The sequence below is a fragment of the Atractosteus spatula genome, chromosome 3 (assembly GCF_055471065.1).
Source record: "Atractosteus spatula isolate fAtrSpa1 chromosome 3, fAtrSpa1.hap1, whole genome shotgun sequence".
NCBI classification, from domain to species: Eukaryota; Metazoa; Chordata; class Actinopteri; order Semionotiformes; family Lepisosteidae; genus Atractosteus; species Atractosteus spatula.
Window position 1 is genome coordinate 28,459,761 of NC_142708.1, and position 7,263 is coordinate 28,467,023.

The window sequence follows — 7,263 nt, forward strand, 5'->3', positions numbered from 1 at the left end:
TTGTTTGTTGTTTGTTTACTGCATGGACTTGGACTTTCACTGAAAAGATGATGCAAGGCTTTTTACACAGATGAACTGAACTGACATTACAGCACATAAGAGAGTATTGACAAGTCAAGTTCTAACCTCATTATTCTGACATTTAACAGCCTTTTGTTATGTCGTATCCCAGATGGAGTTCTGCTTTGAATGAATCAGATTAATATGAAGAAGCCATCTGGTCTTGCATTGCAAATAGAGACCAATTAGTCAGATGATAGTAAATTACCTGTTTCATCAAAATTTCAAATGATTCAAAACCACATTGCTAGAACAGTTTGTTCCCTGGATTACCATCAAAGAAAAAAAAAACATTAGAAGTTTCAGTCCAAATGTCCAACTACTGACATTTTAAGTTTCAGAACTAACCAAACAACATTAAAGTATTTATCACCTGAATGATACAGATGGGACAGTATTAAAATGGCCTTTAACACATCTATTTTATGGCTCTTAGATCTTGGGATTATTTCCAGCCATGGGTGCCTTCTAGAGTTTCTATGGTCTTTTCATGAGGTATGGGCTTTAAGCAGATGTCTCCATAAAACATGTTTACTGGTTTTTGTATCTCTCCATTGTCCCTTATTGTGTGCACCTATTATCTACATCCATATTGTCTAAGGCATAGATCTACCTTGTTCCAATGTATCCATGATAGGTTCTGTGTTGACCCTCTTCCACACAGTTTAATAACAGCATAAGCAGTTCTCTGCTAACAGATGGATCACTCAGATCTAATTCTTACAAAAAGAACTCTTCCACTTCCAGATTTCTTACTTGTTGATCAAATGGATGGATAAAGGATAATTAAATGCGTATTATAAGAGTCCAATGAAAACCAAATTTCTGTTTAAAATGAACAAAACAAAATAACACAGTAGACTGCAAGCTTTCTATTTCTCAAAAATGCATTGTGAATTAAAATTTATAATGAGCATGAAAACATACATGTCACTTTATGCATGTATTTTTCTAGAAATATAGTATGAACATTTAAAGTATTGATGAAGAGTTTTTGGCGTCATTTTGATCAATTTTGATTAATCGATCATTCATGACTGACCATGATATACTCAAGCGACTTTGACTGTTTTACTGTATAAGCACTAAATTTCCTCAGTAGTGAGAGAGATGTTTTGGGACAAGTGATGAAGTAACTTGTTGATTGTAGAGTGTTTTGTTGAATGTCAAGCCTGGATATGATCGTGAAAATTGGATAACATGAGCAGACACCTAAACTCAGCTGTAGCACTTAGACCAATAAGATAGTTATACTCGATGATGTTTGATGATGAATTTTCATCATTCTTGTTGAACACCACCAGTGTCCTATGATTTCCTTCTGTCCCTCAAGTCATTTGCAGTTTAGCTCTTTAAAAACATACAATTGGTTGGCTGACAGTGCATAAATTAATTTTGTAATACTCCTTTTCTGTACACAAATGCCAAAACAATGTACAGTATGGGAAGATTCAAACTTCCAGAGTGACAGAACAGTTGAATAAATGGAATAATGCACTTTAAGAGTTTTCAACATATCGTATTAGGAGAGAAATGGATGTTGCACGTTTGGAGGATATTGATTACAGCTGAAAGAAAAAGATTTTGGTTCCAATAATAGAAACCATATTTCCTGTGCAAATCAAGGATTTTCATTACAGGCTTGCAATGGCAGTAGTAATCTCTCTCTTGAAGATCCAAACAATAATGGTGGAAAGTTTTGTGTAGCTCTGAGATTTGCAACCAGATGATGAAGTTCTGAAACCAAATATAAAAACAAGTGGTAGCAATGCAACTCTCCTAACAAGCAGTTACAGTACCTCATCTGTCAGACACTGGTAAGTACAGTATGTGAACAACAGATTTTTTCTTGCACCTCCTGCACACATAATGACTGACAGTGTTGCTGTAGACCTACAGTATTGACAATCCTATTCAAATTCACTGAAAATAATCAGATTCAAGAACAATTTGTTTTGAAGACCTGACATGCAGAACCGGAGAGGGAATTGATCAAATTACAGAAATGCTTGAGCAGTATGACACAGCTACAGTATATGGCAAATATTAATAAATATGGGGACTTTTTAACACTTACATTGTAGATCGCTCCTGTTTCTGGAGGGCCACTGTGTCCTCTGATTCTCATTCTACCCAGGACCCTGAATGGTTTGACTTGACTCAGTTATTCATTTAGTTTAATTTATTTTATGGTTTCATGAAATAAAGTTATTCATATTATAGTTTCACTGTTTTAAAGTCTTTACTCATCGGGAATTTTAAGTGACCTATGAAACCTGATAGATGACAGCCCTTCAGGACCAGACATGACTATCGCTACCTGACACGATGCAACTACATTAAGTCATACTTGGCCAAACAGTAAGAGACATAACCTAGCACTTTTCATTGTGCTCAGCATGAGTTATGAGGATTTCAAAAGTCACAATAATCAATCTGTGTTAAAAGGAGCAAGACTGTACAATAAGGAAAGACACAAAATAACAATCAAAATGTAACAATAAGCAGAATAGTAATAGTAGGTGCACCTACTGTACTTTATATCCACAACCTTCCCAGAGGTGAACGAAGAAATAGTAAGAGGCTCATTTTTGGCAGGAGGACGGTATACCGTCTCTTACCTACTGTACAGAGTCTAGTAATCTTCAAGCCCAAGAAGAACCCTTCGATGCCATTGGGTTACTAGTACTCATCACATAAACTCCCCAGCCCCAGGTTATCAGCATCCCAAAAGCCACTTTCTTCAGAATGTGAGTGCTACAGTTATATAAAACGTAAACTGTGCACATATTAATATGCTGTTTTCTCTACAGTGATGTCAGTGTGTGAAATATTAAAAAAGAGTTCTTGTTGACCTTTATATTTTTCACAGCTTTCTTGTATGTGATATTATTTTTCATCTGTCACACATTTAATGAAATTCTCAAGCTTAGGTATTCATTTAAACTGAAAATATTTTTCTTCCATTGTATACAGCGCATATGGCCATAGATAAATGTTTGTGTCTCAGATTTCAATGAAATATTATCTAATGCATGCACTGCTTAAGAGATGTGCATAAATATTTTACAGTCTATGTATATGATAAGTCTTCAAAGTATTGCAATACTTATTTTTCAGAACAATTTCAAAATTATTTTCAGTCGCAAAGAAAAATATGAGAAAGTTAAAAGCAAATATTTGTCTTTGTCTATTAACACCTTTATTTGATTTTTTTAGTTTTAGAATTTAAAGAGAAATAAAAAGCTAAAATAACAACACCATGTAAGAACATGTTTTCAAAAACAGGTAGTATGTATTTCTTTTTTTCTTGACAATCTTATTTTAATAATTTTAGGGCAGCTCATAACACTTTTTCTTCCTGGTGTAATGATGAGTTTATATAATTAATTACAGTATGCGTATTTCCTATGATGTAATAATATCAGCATGAATAAGTTACCATGAATGAAAGGGTAATTTGTCTTCACCAATACAGCTTAGTTAAGATCTGTTCTTTCATTTTGTGTTATGTAGAAAAAATATATTTTTCTTTTTATTACATATAAGCTACTATGATAACTGAATATAATATTAGCATTACACATTCCTTTCTTGTTTGTGGGTTTACTTGTACACTTCTGAGCATATGGCAATGACTCACCATAATTATGATGTGGTGTCTCTTTCAAAAGTGAAAAAAAACACCTCCACGCAGTTTTTCAACCGCTTTTGATTCCACACCTTCGTTTCCGTTCCCAATAAACTCTAGGCACCATCCGAGGCACATGGTATCAGTGGATTTTGCACAGTTGCACATTCTGCAAGATGCTTTTGGATGTCAAGCCAGTAAATGTAGAGCTGCCGTGGGTCACACAATCTGCCATATTAGCTGCAGATAGACCGGGAGTGCTTTAATAATGAGGTAGAGAGGTATCATGTCCACTGAACTTTCATCTATACCAGCCTGAACTTCAAGCATCTTGAATTTTTTTCTATAGACACGCATTGCATCAGAGTAGTCACACTATTCCTTGGGCTGTTTTATAGGTCCTATAAAACAATTAAAATGTGTTCCATATCAGTTGTACATACTTTTATGTACAGTATCTATGTGTCATATTTGATCGTCAGAAAGACATTATTTTGTTATATAGACTGATTGAACAAAGAACACCAGAAAAGACCCAGTACACTGGCAATGTTGGTCAGGTATCACTGTCTCCAGTATCTTCCCTGGAATTCTGCCCAAGTCTGACAAGAACCTGGTAGTCTGTTTACAGGTGGTGATCCATTCTTGTGCACACCTCACCCCCTGGTGTGACTAGAGGAACTTGAGTTAAGAGGTCTTCCACCTGGAAGGCATTCATGATGGAGCGTACTAGGCCTGGGTCTATCATGGCCATGATGGAGGCATCTCTATCCCTGTCCTCTACAAGACATCCACTCAGATTCCTCTGAGCAGGAGGAAGGAACAAAAATGAACAGCATGGCAGTTATATCAGCCACATCACATTGGTCTGCCTCCCACATGGCTTTGTAGAAGAGAACCAATGAATGGATCAGGGGTTTCCTCCTCTAGAAGCTGCAAACATGATCAAAGTGGTCTTCTGGGAGCGAGGGCGCCAGAAGAGCAGAATGGTTCACACTCAATGGAAAACTCCAGGCAGGCACCAGACATGAAAACTGGTTTCTGCTTCAGCATTGTTTTCCACAGGACTGCCCTCAATACACGGCTCAGGAAAGGGGTGCCTTGCCCGCAGAATGGAGGTCGAGTGGGCAGTGGAGAAACTGTGACAAACAAGGTGTGTGAGTTCACCCAGCAGAAAGAGGGGAAGGTCGCAGAAGGGTCTTAATTAATTGTATCTTGTATACTACATCTGTGCTGGCAGAGCACTGATTTTCAGTGCAGTTCTTAAGGTCAGAGCCCTCTTACAGGTACATGGACTACAGGTACAGTATATGGTGTATGCGGCAATCAAGGTCCTTCAGCTACTCAGCAGGAGTGGTGAAGTGCAGTTAAAGAGAACTGATGGTCACATGCCCTTTCTCATCCCCCACTCTCCAATGTGTCAGTGGAAACTGAGAGTTCTCAGAGCTTTCTGTTGGCCACCTGCTTTTTAATGCCTCATTTCTTCTGCTGCTGAGGGGCTGGCTGGCTCAACTCTAGCTGTGCCAAGCAATTAAAAAGATGTGCTCTTCAGTTTTTTTTTCTAAAGTGTGGCCAAACCTGGAAGTTATGCTGAGGAAAGATGACACTTTAATGTTAATAATTTGGTGTATGGCTACACTGTAAGTATGACATTGTGAGATATTACTATTAATAAATATTGGTGCTTAATTTCTGCATGCAGCAAACATTTAATACTGTAAATGTTTCTCAAACGCTGGTGAATGAACAGCTGAACAATGTTATGGACATGACCAGGAGAATAATTTCATAATTATTAATAAAAGCATATACAGTTTAAGTAGCTGTATCATAAACTGTATGTAACAAAAATAACCATTTAAAATCCAATTTGGTCATGCTAACAACACATAAAGGTTGTTTTTTATTTATCTAATTGCCTTTGATAACAGATTTATTCAATTAATTTGATCAAATAAAAAAAACAGCTGAAGCCATCAGCATTCTATAACAAGGTAATGTTGATAAATAATAATGATGAAAACAGTCAATCCATATCTTTGTTGGGTTTTTTTTATTACACAGATCCACGATGTTATACACCTGCTGCATACTGTGTGGTATGCTAAATGAATACGCCAAACTATATATAATTATGATAAAACAATTATACACCTGACTGTGGTCAAATGATAGTTAGACCTAATACAGTATGTTGATTGAGGAATACAGTAGGTTTCATAGGAATGTTATAATCCAATAAGTCACAATACATCTGGTGTACTTTACAGATACTATTGATTTTAGATCATGGTTATTTAATTTGACACCTTTTACACCTTGTAGTTAATAAACATCAGACAATGTCATACATACTGTATAGTGTATCAAATTTGTTGATAAAGCTTAGAGAACAGAGCCCAATGACACATTTCATTTTTATTACTGTCTCTGGAACATAATGTTGTAAAATCAGCACATAATATGTTGTCCTCAATTACACTCAGTAATATTTTAAAATATTAAATGTTTGCATTTTAAAATAAGGACACAAGTTCTTTTAATTAAATTTACTTTAAGACTCCATCTGTTTTAAAATTTAATTTCAGAAGTTGAATCACAAATTGCTAGACTCAGATATTCCAAAACAAATCAGTAGCTACACAAAGCTGTAAACAACATTTTCTAGAGACTTTTGTCCCCAGCCAAAAAGAAAACAAACTGAATGTGAATCATCTCTGCTTGTGAAGAACACAATGGAAATTTCATTCTCCTCTGGAAAGTCGTATATATGTAATTCTTTTAGATTTTGGTTTGTGTGCTTGCTTGTATGAATAAAAACTAAAAAGGTAGTACACGTAAAAAAATATTTTTGTTCGACCTCTGTATCTCCATTTCTCTGTGGGTTTACTATTCAAGCACAATCCTCCCTGATAAGTTGATAGTGTAGTTTCTTCATTTTCAGGTCAGGCGAGTACAGAACTTAATTGGAAACAAACCATGGCGCCTTCGGGAGTAGAAACAGTTCTTCGTATGGCTTAGTGGATCACCAACCTCCAGCCAGTGGAAATGAGACAGAAGACAATTCAGGCAATGGCTCCTTCACTAACACCACAAATCATTTTCTACTTCAGGCACTTCACAAAACTAAATGGTGCGTTTGGTACAGTATTTAATTAGTACATGAGAAATTACAAATGAGAAGCTGCTGGGTCCATCTTGTTCATTTGCTTGTAGCTAATTGACCCAAGGATCTTGCCAAGACAAATGCTGAAGAATCCCAAGTAATGAGCTTTACCAAAGTTGCTGGGCATTCTGCTCCCAACATACAGTATACAACCATGGATGTGAAAGATGCTTTCACAGATGATTTCAGTCCAAAATGTGCTTCTTCTTGATTTCCACTTGTGTCCCTGCCTCACAGATCCCAGTTTAAATACAAACTGAATGGTTTCTGTATTGATGTATCCAGGTATTTAAACTTAATACATCTTAATGAGGTCCTTATTGCAGCACATTTAAAACAGAAACCTTCTTAGGTTTTTGCTTCTAACTTGAATTTTTGTCTCTGTTAAAAAGAGATGGTTTAGAGA